Source organism: Copadichromis virginalis, linkage group LG11, assembly GCF_057382275.1.
Source record: "Copadichromis virginalis isolate Kocher_CV1m ecotype Utaka linkage group LG11, C_Virginalis_male_GT1.1, whole genome shotgun sequence".
In the NCBI taxonomy this organism is placed as follows: domain Eukaryota; kingdom Metazoa; phylum Chordata; class Actinopteri; order Cichliformes; family Cichlidae; genus Copadichromis; species Copadichromis virginalis.
In genome coordinates, this window is record NC_140628.1 from 4,495,899 (window position 1) to 4,521,430 (window position 25,532).

At 40.0% G+C, this 25,532-nt stretch overlaps 1 pseudogene; it reads right to left on the reverse strand.

Annotated features, from left to right (window-relative positions):
• Nucleotides 1–2,820: 2,820 nt before the first annotated feature.
• Nucleotides 2,821–5,302, reverse strand: LOC146697943 (sentrin-specific protease 2-like; annotated as a pseudogene).
• Nucleotides 5,303–25,532: the final 20,230 nt, after the last annotated feature.

Consider the following 25,532-nt stretch of genomic DNA (forward strand, 5'->3'; position numbering starts at 1 on the left):
GTCAGCTGAATGGTAAGAACAAGATCCGGGCCATCAACACATACGCCCTGCCCGTGATCAGGTACCCTGCTGGGGTAATAGGCTGGCCAAAGGAGGAGATAGAAGCCACTGACATAAAGACAAGAAAGCTCCTGACCATGCATGGAGGGTTTCACCCCAAGTCCAGCACCCTGAGGCTGTACGCTAAGCGGAAGGAAGGGGGCCGGGGACTGGTGAGTGTCAGCACCACAGTCCAGGATGAGACAACGAACATCCAAGAATACATTGGGAAGATGGCCCCAACTGACCGAGTGCTCAGTGAATACCTCAGGCAGCAGAAACCCAAGAAAGAGGAGGGAGACGAGGAACCATCATGGAAGGACAGGCCCCTGCACGGTATGTACCACCGGCAGATAGAGGAGGTGGCTGATATCCAGAAATCCTACCAGTGGCTGGACAAAGCTGGACTGAAAGACAGCACAGAGGCACTAATCATGGCAGCACAAGAACAAGCTCTGAGTACAAGATCCATAGAGGCTGGGGTCTATCACACCAGGCAAGACCCCAGGTGCAGGCTGTGTAAAGATGCCCCAGAGACAATCCAGCACATAACAGCAGGGTGCAAGATGCTAGCAGGCAAGGCATACATGGAACGCCATAACCAAGTGGCCGGCATAGTGTACAGGAACATCTGTGCCGAGTATAACCTAGAAGTCCCGAGGTCAAAATGGGAGATGCCCCCAAGGGTGGTGGAGAATGACCGAGCTAAGATCCTGTGGGACTTCCAGATACAGACGGACAAAATGGTGGTGGCTAACCAACCGGACATAGTGGTGGTAGACAAACAGAAGAAGACGGCCGTAGTGATCGATGTAGCGGTTCCGAATGACAGCAATATCAGGAAGAAGGAACACGAGAAGCTGGAGAAATACCAAGGGCTCAGAGAAGAGCTCGAGAGGATGTGGAGGGTGAAGGTAACGGTGGTCCCCGTGGTAATCGGAGCACTAGGTGCGGTGACTCCCAAGCTAGGCGAGTGGCTCCAGCAGATCCCGGGAATAACATCGGAGATCTCTGTCCAGAAGAGCGCAGTCCTGGGAACAGCTAAGATACTGCGCAGGACCCTCAAGCTCCCAGGCCTCTGGTAGAGGACCCGAGCTTGAAGGATAAACCGCCCGCAGGGGCGTGCTGGGTGTTATATATATATCTTACACCAGGCAAAACCCCAGGTGCAGGCTGTGTAAAGATGCTCCAGAGACAATCCAGCACATAACGGCAGGGTGCAAGATGCTAGCAGGCAAGGCATACATGGAACGCCATAACCAAGTGTACAGAAACATCTGTGCCGAGTATACCCAGAGTATACCCAGATAGCAAGGAGACATTGAACAGATGTTGATTTTCCATCTGAACCATCAGGATTGAAATGTCAACACAAAACCAATGTTGAAACAACATTGAAATACTGATGAAACCTGACACTGACATTGAAATAACATTGATTCACTGTTGTTCTGTCATCGTTGATTGTTGATCTATTTATAGTTGACAAGGTGACAACAATCACGTTGAAAAACCATCGATTTATGGTTGAGCGGGAAATTAAAGCTGCTACCACTTGGACTATTCCGCAGCACCGCCTCTCACATTGGTACATCCCTCCAGGTAACCATTGTCTTGTACAGTAGAGCAGGACATTAGATGTACTCTCATCGGAATTGACCGGAGAAGGTATCAGTTCATGCACTGCACTGGCCTGCACCACGGTTAGTATAAGGTAAGAATGAATGACTTTTGTTCTATTCGTTATTTCCACGGTTGCATTTGAATAACAGTAAAAAAAGAAAAGAAAAGAAAAACCCAAAAAACTTGTTACTGTAAAGTTTCGGACAAAATGTGGGAGCCCGAAATTGTGTCTACTTTCATCTTACAATCCGGTGTTGTGCCAAAGTAGTTACCCCCGTCAAAAATTGTTTCCCCATTCACAGGAGCGCGCAAAGTAGGAGGAGCCACTTGCCCAGCTCCGTTCTGTACGCTACTTGTCACTGATCTGCAGTCGACGCAATAAAGAGTAAAAGCTGGAAAACAGCAGACTCGATGAATTTAATATTAGTTTCGTGACATTGTAATGTGCCGTGTGGAAGATAATTTACCTTAAACTGTACACTGAAATAACCTGCTGGGAATACTTTGTCTAGAAAAAGACTTTGATACTATAATACTGTAAAACCCGACGCGATCATGGAAACACGTCGCTCTCCAGTGAATTTACACTCGGTTTACACTTTGTAGCGAAGCTATCACGAAGGAGTTTATTTGCAAAATAAGTCACAGTATAACCAATAAGTACAGTAACTTTGGAGACGATTTCTTCTTCACAGCAAAAGTTATGGAGGGATACAAAATTTATCAGGCTGTGTGGCATCGGCTGCCAAAATGTGTGCCCCCATCAATAATGCACCTTGGCGTTGCTATCACGAAAGAGTTTATTTGCAAAATAAATCACAGTATAACTAATAACTACAGTAACTTTGGAGACCATTTGCTTTTTTTAGATTTCTTAATTTAACATCTACATCTATATACGTAGATGTGTGTTCTCAACAATGTGTGCCATAAGAACACTAGCTGTGGACCTTTAGTGTCAACTATGTACAAGCGAAACAAATAAACACATCTTCTGGTGGTGGGCTTTTCACGCAGAGCTGGTGGAACCACCGCAAACACATCTCACACTGAATCTGTAAAAAAATAAATAATTACAAATCCCAATGTTAAAATTTCATTTATTGGAATTGATCATAACATTTAGCAGTCTTTCTTGATGTCATTACCCATTTGTTGTCAGTTGCATGGGTTTGTCAAGTCATCTGTTTGAAAAAGTGAAAAAAAAAATAGCACAGAGTATGCTACCTACTGCACTTATTACTTCATTCAAACAACTATATGGTTTGTTTCTACAGCCATCATGATGAAAATATTCATGATGTGAGAACACTGAATGGTGGAAAATGAGTTACCTGTCTCTAGGAGAGGAGTGGTGGCAATTTGCAGCCTGTGTGTGTTTATGGGCTTTTTTGTAGACGGAAAGTCTATTGACTCTTTTCGCAAGATCTTTTCAGCAAACTGAAAAAGAGATTCTAAGATGACTAAATAGGCTAATATCGTAAATGTTATTTTATAGTAATTTGTTTTCTGCGAATCAATTTCATTCTTTTATTGTGTAATTATCTTATATTCCTTTTCCTGTCATTAACATTTATTACAACACAACATTTCCAATATTCTCATATATATGTATGTATTACTGTTAAGACTCGTACTTTCAATGCAAAGACTCCACATGAGGTAGCGTCCACTTGTTTTGGGTGTTTGACTGTGTCACAAGTCCATCTTGAGACGTTGCATCATTTTTTTTTCGCATGAATGCCCTGAAAGACAAGTACAATAAAAACAAATAACATGTTTTAAAATTTTGGTGACACAAGGTGAACAGTATGGAGAGCTTAAGTGTCTGTTGAACATCAAGTTAGGAACACTGACCACACTGTTTTGTTAAAATCATTACTTTTTAAAAGTCTACAACGCATTTCTGTGAACAATTACTTGTGCTTTTTTCCCCCCGTTTTGGCCCATGATATAGAAATCAATCACTTACACAGTACACTTTGAAGAGATGTGGAGGAGGAGCAAAGATGAAATTCACACATGTATAACCTATGTGAAATTATTTTAGACATTTGTCTTATGTTTTAGTGCTAAACCTCTGCAACACTTTATGCAACTACTAAACATTATTCTCCCCGTGCTATATTTTCTAATGTAAAAACATCATCTCATACAGACATCAGGTCCTCAAATAAACATTGAAACATGGGGAGACTTCTCTTTCAAGGCAAAATTAACCCATAACACCACAATATCAGAAGGCCAACACAAAAATTTAAACCTGTTGCTGCTAGTTTTTTAATTGTGAGTACTACCTGTAATTTTTTTTTTTTTTGATTGACATCATACTTATAATTGTCATAATAAACACAAAAATAACAACAGCAACACAGAGTTTAAAAAAGGGTCAAAATAAATTTAAACATTTATCCTTACCTTGTTGATTCCAAACAATTCAAGATACAGCGACTTCTTTTCTTGTGGGTAAATGACCTACAGTAAAATTATGTGGAGAATTACATGTAATAATTCATGACTTAAGATTATCTGCATGCCATGCATTTGTCTTATAAAACTGATTTGATGAATATTGTAAATGCAATTATTATTTTTTTTTACCACTAATGTCCAGTGATGATGTTCATTTACAGTTCCCAGAATGACTTCATGCTCCATGGGTTTGATCTTAAATTGAAACAAAAGAATAAAAATATTAACTTCAGACATTAAAAAACATGTTGTTTAGAGTCCTTTTTTATTAAAGCAATTTATGATATATTATGTATCATCCACTTATATAGTACTCTGCGACAGCCATGATTCACCCCTCATTTCTTTAATCTTATATTTTTTACAAGTGGTTTTGCACATTACTTCCTCCAAGACTAATAAAGGTCTTTCTAAGGATTGTTTTTGGACATGGAGTTCATTTTCAATGCGATCCTTGTACCATCTGCAGAATAATGTTTAATGCTTTCTTAAGCCTCTTTAACAGTGACGTATGAATCACTTCAGAATAAAAAGGTACCTATTAAAGAGATGAAGCAGTGTTGATGATTTCAAAAGAGATATTAGCCCAAATGTTTGCAAATCTCAAATCAAGCATTGATTGGAGTGTGTACTAAAAAAAAAAAAAAAAAAAAAAAAAAAAGGGGGAGGAAACCAGACAAGCAGAGAACAAAAGAACTGGCAAGTCTAATAAACTATCCACATCTACAAACCCCAGTCTCAATTCATTCTTTCTGCATGAGCTGTTATCCAATCTAAATCTGGATGTGTATATGATCTGAGATACTTAAACAATACACACAAGATTCTTTCTAGAGATACCTACCTTGAGTCTTGGAGCTTTTCTCTTCCAAATGGCAGTCATTGAAAATGAATCAATGAATGCTGCTTTTGCTGAATTATGATGATTGCGTTGTCTCTCCATGATCGCAAGATATGCATTAATAGACTGCGAATACAAAATGTAAACATTTTTTAACTGTTGTCAAGGAATAAAACACTGATAGTTGCATTGTTGTCAGTAAAGATCACTGTACCTCACTTTCAAACTCCATGTCCGGACCAATTTGTTGGATATCCCAGTAGAATAATTTGTAAGCACCAATTTTGGAGAGTAGAATGTGAGGACTCTTTCCAGCCCAGGCATCCATTATATCTTCAAAAAGTAATGAGAAAAAGAGATAAGTCAGCAGGACTAAATGTAAATCAAAATTTAAAATGCATAATTTCTTATGTAGTTGTCTGACAAAAGACGTGTTTCAGGGTAAATACTTTTAAGACTCTGATAAAATGGGCACATGGTTTAACATTGTATTTTGTAGAAAAAAAAAGAGCACTTAAATTTGCTTTTATTTGGGGGTAAAGTTATACTTACAATGTTCTATAAACAAATTAAAATTCATATTAATAAAAGAAAAGGAACACCTATTACAACAAATTTTTTAATTATGTTTAGTTGAAGCTACATGAATATATTTCAAAATACTCAGGCTCAAGGCTCGCACCTGTGGCCTTTACTATTACATAACCGTTTCTGGAAAAATGTTATTTTTCCCCACTAAAACTAGTTTTATTATCTTTATTCTATTTTTATATATTATCCTATTCTATAATTGCCGTTGTGGTCTGTGAGGCTGGGTCTGCTGTTGTGGTCTGTGAGGCTGGGTCTGCTGTTGTGGTCTGTGAGGCTGGGTCTGCTGCTGTTTGGGATTCGGTTTGTAGAGCTGTAGCATGTTCTGGTGCTGTACACTGTAAACCCGAACAAGTTGACTGAACTTAAAACTTTTGTGGAAACTGATTACCTCAAAAGATTTAAGTACACAAACTCATATCTTCTAAGTATGGGGGTACTCAAAATTTGTATTTATTGTTAACCTAAAAATTTAAAATTATATTTTATATTTTATTAATTGAGCTTTACTCAAAGACTGTATACTTTAATTTCAATATTTTTGTCTTTCTTGTAGTTTATTATTTTGATGCAACACAATGCAATTATATTACAACCTAAACTCAAATTATCTGATGATTAATTAAAAGATATTTATGTTTCAATGTTTGAGTGTAGACTACTAAAAAAAAAAAAAAAAAAAAAGGTACGGAAATTCAGTTACTTTACATTTTGTTTATTTAACATTTTTTCATGAAAATTTAAAAACATCACAAATGTTTTTATAAAACAACTAACATGGACATCGGCACCATAAAGTGAGCATTATAAATTCTGTGTAGAACATTTATCTTTTTATAAAATCACAAAGGACGACATCAGTCTTAATTGCATCTTTCTCAAAATACACAAAAATGCAAAACAAAAAGTCAAATATTAATCACTTTTTTTTTTTTTCAAATAGAAATGAAAAACAATTTTTTAAAATGGGTACAAAGACGATCAGCTTCCAAATAACCAGATAAGGCAGTCAAGTATAGGAAAATTAGGTAAACTGATGGAGTTAAATCCACCCAAAGCCTGTAGTAAACTTAAAGTGCTTAAAGTGCTTCAAACAAAGTGCTCAGTAACAGAGTGCGTGTCCTGACAAACATTGCCTTATATTCCTTAAGAGCATGTAGACAGGGGTTTCAGGGGTTTGCCGTCATCAAGCCCCATGAAGATATTTTGGACAAAGGCAAATGTGTGAACCAGCTTCCTGGGGTAGTCTAAATGCAGAGCATAGATCAAGCCAAACAATAAAGCAAATGCATCTGCAAATCTGGGAATATCACGCATCACCTAGTCGCCTTTCACCACAACAGCCATGCTTGAGGAAGTAAAATGGACTAGACTGGGAAGCGCTGTCGGTAACCACAGTGAGAAGGGCAACTGAAGTGTCAATGAGGGTCGACTCATCCAATGCGTCCGCCTGGAATAGACACAGTATCAATGGTAAATGGCCTGTATTTGTATAGCGCTTTACACATTCAGTCATCCAGACATTCACACCCATTCACACACTGGTGATGGTAGCTGCAGTGTAGCCACAGCCACCCTGGGGCGCACTGACAGAGGCGAGGCTGCCGGACACTGGCGCCACCGGGCCCTCTGACCACCACCAGTAGGCAACGGGTGAAGTGTCTTGCCCAAGGACACAACGACCGAGACTGTCGGAGCCAGGGCTCGAACCGGCAACCTTCCGATTACAAGACAAACTGCCAGCTCTTGAGCCACGATTGCCCCAATTAAATAAGTAAGGTTGGTTTGAGAGAATGTGACAAGCATGACCTGTAATCTAGCAAAACATTCAGCAGTGTAGTGGGTTACTTTGTAACGAGTTAGGGTACTTTACTTTTTTTGAAAAATGTACATTAACGTATTAGCTTCTTGCATTACATAATTTGTATTTTTGTTATTTTTCTAAAAAAAATTTTTTTATTTCATGACTTTATCTCAAAAAGAAACTAAATCTTGACTTCAGCCTGGTTTTTGGGCCACCTGCAGCATAGCCATAGTGCTGTGATACGCCTGTGCCCTGCTCCTGACCTGTGTGCATTTGTGTGTGAGGGTTTTCTAAAGAGAGGGTATTTTGTTTGTACAATTTGGTAGCTGCTAGAGTATTTGATGAAAGATTTTTAATTTTGTGATTATGCTTAGTTGTAGCTTCATTTAAAGGAAGAAGAGCTTGTGAATTGGAACCAACACAGGAAGAGAGATTGAAGCCATATGTGTAGAGGAATGCGGTGACATACGATACTACCTCCTGTTTTAACAGACAAGCTGGCGCTCTCCCCCTCTTTCTCTCCTTTTATGGGAATGTCTGAATTTCTATACATACAAAGTTACCTCCTTTTTCTGCAGATAAGCAAAAGGTTTTCTCCTTTTAAGGAAAATATTATCAGTTCCATACATGCCACTCCTACTGCTGTGGAAACTTGCTTGAAGTATAAATAAAGGATGTTCTGAATGCCCTGGGCGGTTTCTCTGTGTCACATGCGCATGTAAAAAAATAGATATCCGAGTTGTGAGTTTCTTTATCTTCTAACAATTTCTCCTCACATTTTCTTGGTCCTCCGAGCCGGAGGAGGAAGCATCGGTCGCTGTGTCCTGGCGTCGTGGAAACTGCACTGAAAGTCTGTCGACAGCCTTTTCGGAGTGAAAGTCCAGAGACGTGAAATTCGGGTTCTGGCCAGTGTTATTAAGTGGTCCACGGCGCTGGGATCCAGTGGCTGACTTTCAACATAGCCAGAGAAAGGGTACCTAGACCCGGGGCTTAGAGTACGCTTGGGGAGTGTGATCGTGTGTACAGCGTCTCTTTATGTCTGTCTCCACGTTGGTTGAGTGTGGAGTAAGTGTATATGAGAGCATGAGGGTGGGAATGGATGTTTGTATATGTGTGTGCCTGTATTTCTGTGTCTATATGTCAGGTTGGGTGTCAGGCGCCACCTCTCTGGGGACATCTTAGGCCCTCCAAGGTATGGAGGCCTATCTCCCCCTACCACCACTTCCCCTGCCAGTGGCGGACTCCCTCAGACATCGGTGCGTTGGTGGTTCTTTGTGTCCGGGGGTGGGCGTCCAGGTACACACCGGCTCACTCCTTGGCGGCCGCTTATCGGGGCCTGGAGCCTGGGGCTCGCTCGGGCCACTTCGGAGGTGGGGTGCCCCCGGCCTCTCGGCCTGGGGCTCGGTCACTCAGGCACGGCTGGCTGCCGACGGAGCTCACGGGCGCGTCACTGCAACTCCCCCTGGCTTCTGCTCCGCGGCTGCTGAGTGAGCCCTCATCTGGGACTCTCCTCAGCTCTTTCTGGGACAGTGGCGCGGCTGCCCCTCTGTTGGTCTTCCTTGGTCTCTTGTGTTCTGGGGGCCTCTGGATGTCTGGAGTTTTGATCTCCTCCATACCTGTTTCACGCCCTGGAGGACGGGGCTGTGGCCCCCCCACACCCTCTAGCAGATCATTACATGAAGGAACCTTTTAAAAAACAAAAAACAAGCGCGTCCATGCTCACAGGTGTACACACGGGTGATCACACCCACAAACTACACCCTTTTTGGCTCCTACCTCAAAGCACACTGTGTTCTGTTGATCTTATGTGCTGCACAATAATGTTTAACATTTAGTATTTACTGTCATATTCCCATATATCATTGTGATGTTGTTTATTCTATTACTCTTGTTCTCTTCTGCTTGTTTTCTTTTTTCTTTCTCAACAGGTGACCCAGGTGATTGATATATGCATTTTTTCTTTTTTTTTTTTCCTGCTCATTCTGTTGGTTTTTGCCCTTCTCCCCCGTCCCTCTTCTCAGCTGTTTCTCTTTCTTTCTCCCTTTCTTTCCCCCAGTCAAGTCTGTCCCGTATTCAGTAAGTGAAAATAAAATAAACAATAAAAGGTGAATCAAATGGACCATTACGGCAAGGCTGGGATGGTCAATTTGGTAAAGTAAATCCGTTGGGCATCTTTCTTTGCATTTAGACAACAATTCTGATGCAAAAGAGCCAAACGGGACAGGCAAAAAAAAAAAAAAAAAAAAGGACATAGCCAGAGAATCTTGGGAAGGTAAAGAAACCACTCACTTACACTCGCGTAAAGCGAATTTAGGAGTAATCCACCGAAAGGATCTAATAAGTCTGATCCACTGCACGGATCTGTAAAAAGAGTACTAATCCGCCGAAAGGATTTTAAATTGGGAACTTTTAGGACCGACCTGCCGAAAGGGTCTGCGCGACTGTGTAAATGTTTGTGTTTTCTGTGTGTTGAGAGTGAATTGATTTGAACAGCACAATACGCTGCTGAATCACTCTCATTGTTATTGTCAGTGTTGGGAAAGTTACTTTTAAAATGTATTTCATTACAGAATACAGAATACATGCCCTAAAATGTATTCTGTAACGTATTCCGTTACGTTACTCAATGACAGTAACGTATTCTGAATACTTTGGATTACTTAATATATTATCATGCTTTTTACAACAACGTGAATGTACTATTGCTGTGTGATTTGTTACTATTACTGAAGGTCCGTGACTCCGAACTGTAGTAAAGGGACCTCTGACTAATACGGCGGGGTCCCTGTCGGCTCGTAGCCGAAAAATAGCTTTACTTTGTTGTGTGGGTCAACTTTGCTAGTGAGAGACAGAGAGAGGCGTAGAAAGGCTGCTCCAACGGAACTTATTGTTTTCGGAGGAAAACACGAACACGGTGTACAGTCGAGTCTTAATAGCTTACTTACAGCTGGGCTCGTCAGGCACTCTTCTTGGCTGCAGTGGTTATTATTATATTTACATGCTTCCAGCTCCCGTTTTTCCTCGATGACAACTCGTACCTTTCCACTCCCCTTTTTCTCCCTCCTCGCGCTCACAGACCCATAACGTGTATGGCAGTGCATTCTCCCTGCAGCACGGACTACACTGCCCATGATGCTACATTCTTTAGAGCTATGCTTGTAGCATTCTGCCTGTTAGCTTAGCACAACAACAACAACAACAACGAAAAGGCGCTCTCTCACCCAGGAAACACACAGTCGCAGAGAGAGAGAGAGCGCGTCGCACTGTAACCATCGCAAGCATAATGCTGCCGCCTGGAACAACAGAACGTAGCTGTCAAACAAAACCCAAACAGTCCTGACCCGCGACAAAATGAAACAGGAAAGTACCGCAGTGTAATCCATTTATTTCAACAAAGTAACTGTATTCTAAATACCACCTTTTTAAACGGTAACTGTAACGGAATACAGTTACTCGTATTTTGTATTTTAAATACGTAACGGCGGTACATGTATTCCGTTACTCCCCAACACTGGTTATTGTCATTTTATTTCCTGTAAGTAGCTGAAGTACTGGTGACAAAAGAGAACGGTTGAGTTCCGCCTCATAAAACTGACACCGCTCCACTAAATAGAGTGGAGTAGAAGGGTGTAGTCAGTAACCACTCTTTAAGTCTAATACCAGAGAAAGCTCTGCAGTTCTGTTTTAATGGGTAATCAGCCCACTAAGTTTACTGTTGACGAACAGTGGTTAGAAAAAAAAAAATGTCCAGGCGCCGGACAAATTAGTGTGCAAAGATGGAGAAATCCTAAAAAGACCAAATGTTCCACCTGGGAAGGAAAATGTAGCCCATCTGCATTATTACAACTTAAAGGAGCATTACTGAAAGAACTAGGAGAGACAAAAGGTTTAAAGAAAAACGCACGCAAGAATTAGAATATTTCCAAGTATGGAAGTGAGAGGCAGATAGACGATGTGAGAACAAACAAAAGAAACAAGAAAAGAAAAAAGAAAAAGCAGAAGTATCATACCCTCCACCATATGCGCCCCTCCCTGGAGCAGCATCAATACTGAAGCCAACCCCCACTCCTGCTGCTGTGAAGCCAACCCCCACTTCCGCTGCTGCACGGCCAACCCCCACTCCCGCTGCTGCGACCCCCCTTAAACTATCATGTGATCCGTTTAGACCTCAACCTGGTCCTTATGCAGAGGCACAAAACATGTTAGATAAAATGGCACTAGGTGAAAATCCACAGGAAAAAATAGGAAAAGATTGTTACGGACAAGATATGGGAGGTGATGTCAATCCACCTGGTCCTCCCGGCATTTTTCCCATGATAGCAGTACCAAACCCCAGATACGGCCAACTCACAGGGGAAGGTGAAGCAGATGGAGAGGCACAACGTGATAATAACCCAACTACATTTGTGTTTCGGCCATGGTCACAAAAAGATAGGCAAAATGTGTTAAAAGACGTTCCCCCTCTTAATGAAGGTTTCATACCCTGGAGAGATGCGGTAGAAATGATCAGAAGACAGTGGTATTTAAATGGTCATGAAATGCTTCAAGTATTACAAGATATACTAGGTTTAAAAATGGGAACGGTTAGGGGAGATTTCACAGGTAGCGCCGCTGATGGAACGCCCTTAACACCTGTAAGTCAACTGCCGTCGCAAATTTATATGATCGCATCAGAGTACGATTAGCTCCAAGGGCTGACTATGGCAAAATTGGCGAAGTGAAACAAAAAGAAAATGAAACAGCGTCCGATTTTTTAGATTGCCTGCATCCGGTTTTTAGGCAACATTCAGGAATGGATTATAATGAAGGTCCCGACGGTCCTTACCAACAGCAGCTAAAAAATGCATTCCTGAATGGTCTGCTACCCTCAGTGAAATCCCACGTTGAAAAACACTGGGTCACAATGAATACGGGACCACTAGCTGACGCATTGCAACATGCCGAGCACGCGCTCCGTGTAATAAAGAAAAAAAACTGCAAGCACAGGTACTTTCACATTAGATCCAGAAACAGGGTTTATCGCATTCTCAGGAGGATTTAGAGGTAACAGACAGGGACAGAGGAGAGGAAATAGAGGCAGAGGAAGAGGAGGATTTAGAGGAAAGGGCCAGAGATACGTAGGACAGACAGACTTACGCGAAAGAAGTGAAGAAAGAGATAATACGTGCTGGAATTGTGGCAAGGAAGGGCATTTCGCCAGAGATTGCAGACATAAAACAGACAAACGGCAATATTCAAATGAATGACTAAATGAGAAAAAGCCAAATGAAAATGACAAAAGTGATGCAGAAGTATTTAATGTCCATCAATTAGTTTCTGAAGTAGAAGGCAAACCTACGCTGACAGTCTATGTGAATGGTAAGCCAGTGCAGATGTTATGTGATACAGGAGCTTGTAAAACCGTTTTGAACAAAAAACCACAGGAAGTACAATTCGCAGAAGATACTTTAATAGTAAAATCAGCATCAGGTCACACTACAGTGCAACGACTGACAAAACCTTTATTTTTAGTATTAAGAGACAGCGGCAGATCATGCAAAAATCAGTGCATCTATGACCCGTCATGCCCCGTGAATCTGTTAGGAAGAGACGCACTAAAAAAAAACTAAAAATAGGAGGAGTGCCAGGAGAACAAGGCATGCCTGCAGAACTAATGCTAAATGATGAAGAAATAGAAAGCATCGAACCATGCCCAAATGGTTGTAAAGCGGGACCAGAGCCCCATTACTACTGGACCCTAGATCTTCCCTCATTAGAGCCATTACAACAAAAAGCCAAAATGTATTTACCACCTACATCTGTTGTACTTCCTTATACAGAGTATCACAACACACTGCAATATAAATTAAGCCCTGGGCCCTATTTCAGGAAGCCGGTTTAGTGCAAACTCTGAGTAAGTACACCCTGAGTTAACGAAAACTCTGGGTTTTCGGTTTCACAAAGCGAGTTTAGATTAATTCTGAGTGAGTTACTATGACGACACACTCCGTGAAGCTAACCTGCCCCCTAGCAGGTTTACTTCAACTAACCCTGACGTTCTCTGCCTCTTTGTCGGAAACCTGACTGTAGGAAGTGTCAGACATGGCGTGCTCCTTCCTTGAAGAGCCAGTAGATGTTGAAGCCCAAATTCTCCGCAGAGCTCTCCGCCGGGAGAGAGTGATTAGAGCGCGTTTGGACATTTTATCATTTCCTGATGATTTCCTGTGTGAACGTTACCGTTTTTCAGCACAATCTATAATTTATTTTAATAACATCCTCAGGCCTAATATTGCTCATGTGACACATCGCGGACATCCTCTCAGTTCTGTACATATTATTTGTATTGCACTTAGGTTTTTTGCAAACGGGAGCTTTCTGTATAATATTGGTGACGCTGAGCACGTTTCCAAGGCTACCGTCTGTCGGGCAGTCAGGAATGTTACAGTTGCACTGAAACGTCTCCTGTACTCGTTTGTGGTGTTCCCCGGTCATAGACCCACAAGATTTATCAAAGAGGGATTCCACAAAATTGCAGGTATCAGGATGAACAAAACTTAATTCATGATGTGGTGATACTTGAACTACTACTTAAATTTTACATTTATTTTCAGGGTTCCCAGGCGTGATTGGCTGTATAGATGGCACTCACATTCCAATCATTGCTCCTTCAGTAAATGAAGGAGACTATGTGAACAGGAAGTCTTTCCACAGCATTAATGTGCAGGTACATAGTTCCCTGTAGCATTTCAAACTAACAAATTATTTCATTATAGTAATGGATGCTAATTTGTGTTCTCTGCACTGTGAAGATCATGTGTGATGCTGCCAACATTATCACAAATGTGGAAGCCAACTGCTCAGCCTCTGTGAGTGGTGGTGGTGGAGGACCCCCACCTGTTTTTCGGGCCTCCGCTTTTTTTCTAGTGGCTATAACGGGTCACATTTGAGCATACAGAGTAAGCAAATATGTACTTGTAATGTGCTCAGATAATTCCAATTAGTGCTTACAGAAAGAAAATTAATGTAGCCTCTAACTACAATTGATTGACATCGGACAAACAGACCAAGCACTATGGCTCATAATACAATTACACCTTACCTGTTTGGACTATATTTTTATATTTCATTTTTACTTGCTGCCAGGAACATTTGGGGCCTGTTGGGTTGCACCTGCGCTCAAATCACATCACAAAATAAAATGTATGAAATAAAAAATAAAATAAAATAAAATAACGTGTTAAATGGGTGGAAATCCCTAGATCAATGTTTAAATTAACACTCACGCATTGACTCTGTCGGCTATGTTTTGCCATGCATGCTCCCTTTCTTTTGCAGCTGAGGCTGTGTTACTTTTTTTCCGCGCAATTTGCATGTTATCGGCATATGCTGCCATCAGAATTTCGGCCTCAAGCGCTGTAAAATACATTGACCGCGCCTTCTTTCCCTCCGTCTCCATGGTGACTCGCTTAATCTGTGCTCCACTAATCAGGGCTTTATGTATCCTCATGCGCGCACTTAATTTGGGGTTAAAGCAACTCCGCGTTGATTGAACTAATTGTTATCAGCCTTTCTGAAACCGAATATTCCGAGTTGGACAGTTCGGGGTTACTCAACCCTGAGTATCGTTTTTCACTCTGAGTTTTCTAAACCAGCTTCCTGAAATAGGGCCCTGGCCCAGATTCTCAATATGATGCACAAATCCACAGACTAGGCCCACAACGTTTAACACTGCAGCACCTCTATGTCACAAAAAGTGGAAATGCAGTGTGCTCAGTGATACAGAGTGAGAAAATTCAGGAAGTAAACAGGATGCCAAACCCACATGTGTCAGTGGCTCACAATGATAACACAGACTGGAGAGACTTAGGGCGGGTCCTCAGAAGTGTAGAAACTGACAGATATGAGAAAACAGGGGAAGCTCAGGAGGGATGGCTACAAGGCAGAAGGACAAAATGCATGCGCTACACATTAGGATGGGTAATGACAACAATGCCCAAAACTCATCTATCAGACGGTGCAAACGTCTGTATGACACAGAATGATAATGAGTGACATTTATTAACAATAGAAAAGTACCCAGAGCTAGAGCAATTGCCTGATGAGTTATGGTCTTCAGGCTCGACCGACGTAGGTTTGATAAAAAAATGCAGATCAAATAAGAGTGGAAACAACTACTTCACATAGACCTGTAAAACCACAATATACATTATCTAAAGAAGCTATGGAAGGCATTAAACCTGTAATCGCGATATGGAACAAGCAGGAATTTTAATCAAATCAGATAAAGTATCATGTAACACTCCCATTTTTCCAATAAAAAAGGCGAATACAGGAAAGTTTCGTTTGGTACATGACCTCCGTGCTATTAATAGCATTACAAAAACAGTACCACCAGTGGTGGCCAATCCACATACAATATTAAATCAAGTGACACCAAAAGAACAGTGGTTCTCAGTGATTGACCTGTCAAACGCTTTTTTTTCTGTGCCCCTGCACCCTGACTCACAGCATCTTTTTGGGTTCACGTTTAATGGAGAAAGATACACATACACAAGGCTACCACAAGGGTTTCAAAATAGCCCAACATTGTATGCCGAAGCATTGAAACAATCTATGTCACTGTGTACATTACCTGCGCCGGGACAATATCTGCTTTACGTAGATGACATCCTGGTAACAGGACACACACAGGAGCAATGCAAAGTGAACACCTTAACTGTTTTAAAACATTTGGCTGAACAGGGGCACAAGGTTTCGCAACACAAACTGCAATTGTGGAGCCCAAAGGTTACATACTTAGGGCATACACTCACGGGAGAAGGAAAGAAACTACTAGATAGTAGAAAAGTGACTGTGCAAAATGCCCCAAAACCTTTAACAAAGCAGCAAATGATGAGTTTCTTGGGTCTCTGCAATTTCTGCAGGACCTGGATTCCAAATTATGCAGCTGAAGTTCAGCCGTTACAAGACGTGATTTATGGAAAAAACTTAGCATTAAAGGACAAAATACAGTGGACTCCAGAGGCAGAGAAGGCATTTATAGATTTAAAAAAATGCATTACAAACAAACACTGTACTCGCTCTACCAGACTATGACAAACCATTCTACCTGCATGTAGATGGTGGAGCAGGGTACATGAAAGCTGTGTTAACCCAAGCTTTTGGCGAAAAACAACGCCCATTGGCATTTTATTCCAGTAAATTAGACTGTTGCCACAGGACTACCTACATGTGTACAAGCTTGTGCAGCAGCTGCAGAAGCAGTAAAAAAGTCAGCTGACATTGTACTAGGTCATACTCTAATAATTAGAGTACCGCATGCAGTAACCTCTATTCTGTTGCAAGCCAACTTATCATATCTGACTCATGCAAGACAACTATCCTATGTTGGCATTTTGTTATCACAGTCACATATACAGATTGAAAAATGCGGCCAGCAAAACCCAAGCACACTTTTAGCTACGCCAGGACAGGGTGACCCACACTGTTGTATAGAAAAGCTTGATGAAGACACCAAACCATGTGCTGACATCCACAGCACGCCACAACCTGGGCCCTATTTCAGGAAGCCGGTTTAGTGCAAACTCTGAGTAAGTACACCCTGAGTTAACGAAAACTCTGGGTTTTCGGTTTCACAAAGCGAGTTTAGATTAATTCTGAGTGAGTCACTATGACGACACACTCCGTGAAGCTAACCTGCCCCCTAGCAGGTTTACTTCAACTAACCCTGACGTTCTCCGCCTCTTTGTCGGAAACCTGACTGTAGGAAGTGTCAGACATGGCGTGCTCCTTCCTTGAAGAGCCAGTAGATGTTGAAGCCCAAATTCTCCACAGAGCTCTCCGCCGGGAGAGAGTGATTAGAGCGCGTTCGGACATTTTATCATTTCCTGATGATTTTCTGTGTGAACGTTACCGTTTTTCAGCACAATCTATAATTTATTTGAATAACATCCTCAGGCCTAATATTGCTCATGTGACACATCGCGGACATTCTCTCAGTTCTGTACATATTATTTGTATCGCACTTCGGTTTTTTGCAAACGGGAGCTTTCTGTATAATATTGGTGACGCTGAGCACGTTTCCAAGGCTACCGTCTGTCGGGCAGTCAGGAATGTTACAGTTGCACTGAAACGTCTCCTGTACTCGTTTGTGGTGTTCCCCGGTCATAGACCCACAAGATTTATCAAAGAGGGATGCCACAAAATTGCAGGTAGCAGGATGAACGAAACTTAATTCATGATGTGGTGATACTTGAACTACTACTTAAATTTTACATTTATTTTCACGGTTCCCAGGCGTGATTGGCTGTATAGATGGCACTCACATTCCAATCATTGCTCCTTCAGTAAATGAAGGAGACTATGTGAACAGGAAGTCTTTCCACAGCATTAATGTGCAGGTACATAGTTCCCTGTAGCATTTCAAACTAACAAATTATTTCATTATAGTAATGGATGCTAATTTGTGTTCTCTGCACTGTGAAGATCATATGTGATGCTGCCAACATTATCACAAATATGGAAGCCAACTGCTCAGCCTCTGTGAGTGGTGGTGGTGGAGGACCCCCACCTGTTTTTCGGGCCTCCGCTTTTTTTCTAGTGGCTATAACGGGTCACATTTGAGCATACAGAGTAAGCAAATATGTACTTGTAATGTGCTCAGATAATTTCAATAAGTGCTTACAGAGGGGAAATTAATGTAGCCTCTAACTGCAATTGATTTACATCGGACAAACAGACCAAGCACTATGGCTCATAATACAATTCCACCTTACCTGTTTGGACTATATTTTTATATTTCATTTTTACTTGCTGCCAGGAACGTTTGGGGCCTGTTGGGTTGCACCTGCGCTCACATCACATCACAAAATAAAATGTATGAAATAAAAAATAAAATAAAATATAATAAAATAACGTGTTAAATGGGTGGGAATCCCTAGATCAATGTTTAAATGAACACTCACGCATTGACTCTGTCGGCTATGTTTTGCCATGCATGCTCCCTTTCTTTTGCAGCTGAGGCTGTGTTACTTTTTTTCCGCGCAATTTGCATGTTATCGGCATATGCTGCCATCAGAATTTCGGCCTCAAGCGCTGTAAAATACATTGACCGCGCCTTCTTTCCCTCCGTCTCCATGGTGACTCGCTTAATCTGTGCTCCACTAATCAGGGCTTTATGTATCCTCATGCGCGCGCTTAATTTGGGGTTAAAGCAACTCCGCGTTGACTGAACTAATTGTTATCAGTCTTTCTGAAACCGAATATTCCGAGTTGGACAGTTCGGGGTTACTCAACCCTGAGTATCGTTTTTCACTCTGAGTTTTCTAAACCGGCTTCCTGAAATAGGGCCCTGGTTTCAGCGATATTTTTGTAGATGGTTCAGCATCTAAAAGTAGCACTGGCCAAAACTGCGTAGGTTATGCAGTAACTACAGAAGACAGTGTGATTGAAGCAAAACCTCTTACACCCTCACACTCAGCACAGAGTGCAGAACTGAAAGCAGTTATAAGAGCATGTGAACTACACAAAGGCCAATCTATAAATATTCACACTGATAGCCCGTATGTTTTCTCAGCAGTACACAGTTTTGCGAGAATTTGGCAAAATAGAGGTATGGTCACATCCACAGGTAACCCAGTACAACATGGGGACCTACTGAAGACTCTACTGGAAGTGATCACCTTGCCAAAACAATTGGCACTTTGTAAATGTGCGGCACATCAAAAAGACAACTCTGTTGTCACAAAAGGAAATAACTTTGCAGACCAAACAGCAAAGCAGGCTGCACAACAAACGATAATGCTTCTAACATCCGAACGTTGTACACAAATACCACTTGACGTACTAAGAGACGAACAAAAAGCTGCAACAACCACTGAACAGAACAAATGGCTGAAATGTGGAGCACAACTAAAAGATGATTTAATGGTATGTGATGGAAAACCAATATTACCAAAGTCTCTACACAAAACAGCAGCCTTAGTGACCCATGGTATAACGCATGTGTCAACAGGAGGGATGTTAAAGATAACTAGAAAGTGCATTTTCTGAAGAAACTGCAGTGTGAATGCTTGAATCTGAATGTATGCACTGAAATGAATTAATTGCTGAATTTTGAGTTAAAAATATTGAATGAGATTAAAAAAAAACTAAAAAAAAAAACGAATTTAACCTGAAAACAAAGGTGCTGAACTGCTAAAAGCTGAAGGTTACACAGAAGAAGGAGTTGGAAAAAAACTGAAAATGTTTTAAATGTAAATTAGAAAAACCTAAGAAATGAGAAAAGAACATTTAGAGTCAGAAAACATCTGAATGAATATTAAAAGGTCATATTCTTTGAATCACTGAATGACTAAAATGTGATCCCTCCACTTTGATCCACACAGTTTAAAAAGTTTAAATGTCTGAGCTTTGAAAGATACGGTGTTGGAAAGAGAACAATAATGGCGACAATTTGAGGGTAAAATGATGGCTGTAACACTGTGGACACAGCAGCAGTTGAAAGAGAAGTGCTTAAGATGAATCTTGGTACAGTGGCAGGCAGAGCTCGTTAAGCAGGCAGGTGTGAGCCTGGTTGCTATAGTGACCGCACCCAATGGCTCCATACACACGTACACAGACATGCGCCTCACTTTTGCTGCTTAAAATGAACAGAAAAGTCAGGCCGAAACAAATCGTTCCCAAATGAAAAGTAAAAGTCGTATTGACAAAATTCTTTCACCGTGAGCGACAGCAGCTTCTAGTCTACTGAATTCTCAGTTTTCATGCCTGTGGAGTTTATTATATGGACGTGGTGACAGTGGAAAGACACCATGCTCTTCTGATTTTCAAACGAACCTTCTGAGCCATTTTAACATTAGAGTCTATGGAAGAGTTGGAGGGAGGAGGCTGCGCATTGGTGACATTTACGAAAGAACCATAACACCTAGTACAATAGTAAACACATTGGATGAAAGAGGACAGCCATGGCTACGTTTTGAGGGTAAAATCATACCTGTAGAGCAAACGCTGCGGACACAGCAGCAGTTTTAAAAAAAGATTTTAAGATTAATTTTTTTGCTCCTCTCACTCTAGCAGTTGAGCTGCCTCACTCTAGCCCCAACATTCCGTCCCATACACACCCATTATAAACTCTGAAACGGGTGAAAAAACATCATGAAACTTAAACTGGAACTGAAGAAAAAGTATAATAGATATTGAAAAGATAAATACAAGTTGAATAGTTGAATGTCTTGTCTTCGTTTTAAAGTTTGAATGGTGGCTCTATGTCAATGTATGTGGAAGTAGTAAGAGTTTAAAAATGAGTAAGTTGAATGAGGATTTGAAGGGTCTCCCCATTGAAATACATTATAAATTTTTGTTGAATAAAGTTGAATAAAATTAAAAATATAAATGTTAAAAATATGAAAAATAGAAGCAGTGTTGTCCAAAAGAATAGGAATCTAACGGTGTTTGAATGGTTTTTCTAAGTTGAACGGTTTTGAAGTTATAGGATTACAAAAAACGTACGGAATACAGAATAAAATATAATAATAATAACTAGAAAGTGCATTTTCTGAAGAAACTGCAGTGTGAATGCTTGAATCTGAATGTATGCACTGAAATGAATTAATTGCTGAATTTTGAGTTAAAAATATTGAATGAGATTAAAAAAAAACAAAAAAAAAAAACGAATTTAACCTGAAAACAAAGGTGCTGAACTGCTAAAAGCTGAAGGTTACACAGAAGAAGGAGTTGGAAAAAAACTGAAAATGTTTTAAATGTAAATTAGAAAACCCTAAGAAATGAGAAAAGAACATTTAGAGTCAGAAAACATCTGAATGAATATTAAAAGGTCATATTCTTTGAATCACTGAATGACTCAAATGTGATCCCTCCACTTTGATCCACACAGTTTAAAAAGTTTAAATGCCTGAGCTTTGAAAGATACGGTGTTGGAAAGAGAACAATAATGGCGACAATTTGAGGGTAAAATGATGGCTATAACACTGTGGACACAGCAGCAGTTGAAAGAGAAGTGCTTAAGATGAATCTTGGTACAGTGGCAGGCAGAGCTCGTTAAGCAGGCAGGTGTGAGCCTGGTTGCTATAGTGACCGCACCCAATGGCTCCATACACACGTACACAGACATGCGCCTCACTTTTGCTGCTTAAAATGAACAGAAAAGTCAGGCCGAAACAAATCGTTCCCAAATGAAAAGTAAAAGTCGTATTGACAAAATTCTTTCACCGTGAGTGACAGCAATGTCTAGTCTACCTAATTCTCAGTTTTCATGCCTGTGGAGTTTATTATATGGACGTGGTGACAGTGGAAAGACACCATGCTCTTCTGATTTTCAAACGAACCTTCTGAGCCATTTTAACATTAGAGTCTATGGAAGAGTTGGAGGGAGGAGGCTGTGCATTGGTGACATTTACGAAAGAACCATAACACCTAGGACAATAGTAAACACATTGGATGAAAGAGGACAGCGATGGCTACGTTTTGAGGGTAAAATCATACCTGTAGAGCAAACGCTGCGGACACAGCAGCAGTTTTAAAAAAGATTTTAAGATTAATTTTTTTGCTCCTCTCACTCTAGCAGTTGAGCTGCCTCACTCTAGCCCCAACATTCCGTCCCATACACACCCATTATAAACTCTGAAACGGGTGAAAAAACATCATGAAACTTAAACTGGAACTGAAGAAAAAGTATAATAGATATTGAAAAGATAAATACAAGTTGAATAGTTGAATGTCTTGTCTTCGTTTTAAAGTTTGAATGGTGGCTCTATGTCAATGTATGTGGAAGTAGTAAGAGTTTAAAAATGAGTAAGTTGAATGAGGATTTGAAGGGTCTCCCCATTGAAATACATGGGAAATTTTTGTTGAATAAAGTTGAATAAAATTAAAAATATAAATGTTAAAAATATGAAAAATAGAAGCAGTGTTGTCCAAAAGAATAGGAATCTAACGGTGTTTGAATGGTTTTTCTAAGTTGAACGGTTTTGAAGTAGTAGGATTATAAAAAACGTACGGAATAGATAATAATAATAATAAAATAGAATAATAATAATAAAGATTAGAAGAACAATACTGTGAATGCTTTTCAAGCATTCACACTAATAACTAGAAAGTGCATTTTCTGAAGAAACTGCAGTGTGAATGCTTGAATCTGAATGTATGCACTGAAATGAATTAATTGCTGAATTTTGAGTTAAAAATATTGAATGAGATTAAAAAAAAAACCCCAAAAAAAAAACGAATTTAACCTGAAAACAAAGGTGCTGAACTGCTAAAAGCTGAAGGTTACACAGAAGAAGGAGTTGGAAAAAAACTGAAAATGTTTTAAATGTAAATTAGAAAACCCTAAGAAATGAGAAAAGAACATTTAGAGTCAGAAAACATCTGAAAGAATATTAAAAGGTCATATTCTTTGAATCACTGAATGACTAAAATGTGATCCCTCCACTTGGATCCACACAGTTTAAAAAGTTTACATCTCTGAGCTTTGAAAGACAAGATGTTGGAAAGAGAACAACGATGGCGACGTTTTGAGGGTAAAATGATGGCTATAACACTGTGGAGACAGCAGCAGTTGAAAGAGAAGTGTTTCAGATGAATCTTGGCAGAGTGAGAGAGAGAGCTCGTTAAGCAGGCAGGTGTGAGCCTGGTTGCTATAGTGACCGCACCCAATGGCTCCATACACACGTACACAGACATGCACCTCACTTTTGCTGCTTAAAATGAACAGAAAAGTCAGGCCGAAACAAATCGTTCCCATATGAAAAGTACAAGTCGTATTGACGAAATTCTTTCACCGTGAGCGACAGCAATGTCTAGACTACTGAATTCTCAGTTTTCATGCCTGTGGAGTTTATTATATGGACGTGGTGACAGTGGAAAGACACCATGCTCTTCTGATTTTCAAAAGAACCTTCTGAGCCATTTTAACATTAGAGTCTATGGAAGAGTTGGAGGGAGGAGGCTGTGCATTGGTGACATTTACGAAAGAACCATAACACCTAGGACAATAGTAAACACATTGGATGAAAGAGGACAGCGATGGCTACATTTTGAGGGTAAAATCATACCTGTAGAGCAAACGCTGCAGACACAGCAGCAGTTTTAAAAAATATTTTAAGATTAATTTTTTTGCTCCTCTCACTCTAGCAGTTGAGCTGCCTCACTCTAGCCCCAACATTCCGTCCCATACACACCCATTATAAACTCTGAAACGGGTGAAAAAACATCATGAAACTTAAACTGGAACTGAAGAAAAAGTATAATAGATATTGAAAAGATAAATACAAGTTCAATAGTTGAATGTCTTGTCTTCGTTTTAAAGTTTGAATGGTGGCTCTATGTCAACGTATGTGGAAGTAGTAAGAGTTTAAAAATGAGTAAGTTGAATGAGAATTTGAAGGGTCTCCCCATTGAAATACATTATAAATTTTTGTTGAAAAAAGTTGAATAAAATTAAAAATATAAATGTTAAAAATGAGAAAAATAGAAGCAATGTTGTCCAAAAGAATAGGAATCTAACGGTGTTTGAATGGTTTTTCTAAGTTGAACGGTTTTGAAGGAGTAGGCTTTCAAAAAACGTACGGAAAAATAAAATATAATAATAATAATAAAGATTAGAATAACAATACTGTGAATGCTTTTCAAGCATTCACACTAACTAGAAAGTGCATTTTCTGAAGAAACTGCAGTGTGAATGCTTGAATCTGAATGTATGCACTGAAATGAATTAATTACTGAATTTAAGTTAAAAAAATCTTTAATGAGATTAAAAAAAAAACCCGAATTTAACCTGAAAACAAAAGTGCTGAACTGCTAAAAGCTGAAGGTTACACAGAAGAAGAAGTTGGAAAAAAGCTGAAAATGTTTTAATTGTAAATTAGAAAAACCTAAGAAATGAGAAAAGAACATTTAGAGTCAGAAAACATCTGAAAGAATATTAAAAAGTCATATTCTTTGAATCACTGAATGACTAAAATGTGATCCCTCCACTTGGACCCACACAGTTTAAAAAGTTTACATCTCTGAGCTTTGAAAGACAAGATGTTGGAAAAAGAACAACGATGGCGACGTTTTGAGGGTAAAATGATGGCTTTAACACTGTGGACACAGCAGCAGTTGAAAGAGAAGTGTTTAAGATGAATCTTGGCAGAGTGGCAGGCAGAGCTCGTTAAGCAGGCAGGTGTGAGCCTGGTTGCTATAGTGACCGCACCCAATGGCTCCATACACACGCACACAGACATGCACCTCACTTTTGCTGCTTAAAATGAACAGAAAAGTCAGGCCGAAACAAATCGCTCCCAAATGAAAAGTAAAAGTCGTATTGACAAAATTCTTTCACCGTGAGCGACAGCAATGTCTAGTCTACCTAATTCTCAGTTTTCATGCCTGTGGAGCTTATTATATGGACGTGGTGACAGTGTAAAAACAACATGCTCTTCTGATTTTCAAACGAACCTTCTGAGCCATTTTAACATTAGAGTCTATGGAAGAGTTGGAGGGAGGAGGCTGTGCATTGGTGACATTTATGAAAGAACCATAACACCTAGGACAATAGTAAACACATTGGATGAAAGAGGACAGCGATGGCTACGTTTTGAGGGTAAAATCATACCTGTAGAGCAAACGCTGCGGACACAGCAGCAGTTTTAAAAAATATTTTAAGATTAATTTTTTTGCTCCTCTCACTCTAGCAGTTGAGCTGCCTCACTCTAGCCCCAACATTCCGTCCCATACACACCCATTATAAACTCTGAAACGGGTGAAAAAACATCATGAAACTTAAACTGGAACTGAAGAAAAAGTATAATAGATATTGAAAAGATAAATACAAGTTGAATAGTTGAATGTCTTGTCTTCGTTTTAAAGTTTGAATGGTGGCTCTATGTCAATGTATGTGGAAGTAGTAAGAGTTTAAAAATGAGTAAGTTGAATGAGGATTTGAAGGGTCTCCCCATTGAAATACATTATAAATTTTTGTTGAATAAAGTTGAATAAAATTAAAAATATAAATGTTAAAAATATGAAAAATAGAAGCAGTGTTGTCCAAAAGAATAGGAATCTAACGGTGTTTGAATGGTTTTTCTAAGTTGAACGGTTTTGAAGGAGTAGGCTTTCAAAAAACGTACGGAATAGATAATAATAATAAAAAAATAGAATAATAATAAAGATTCGAATAACAAT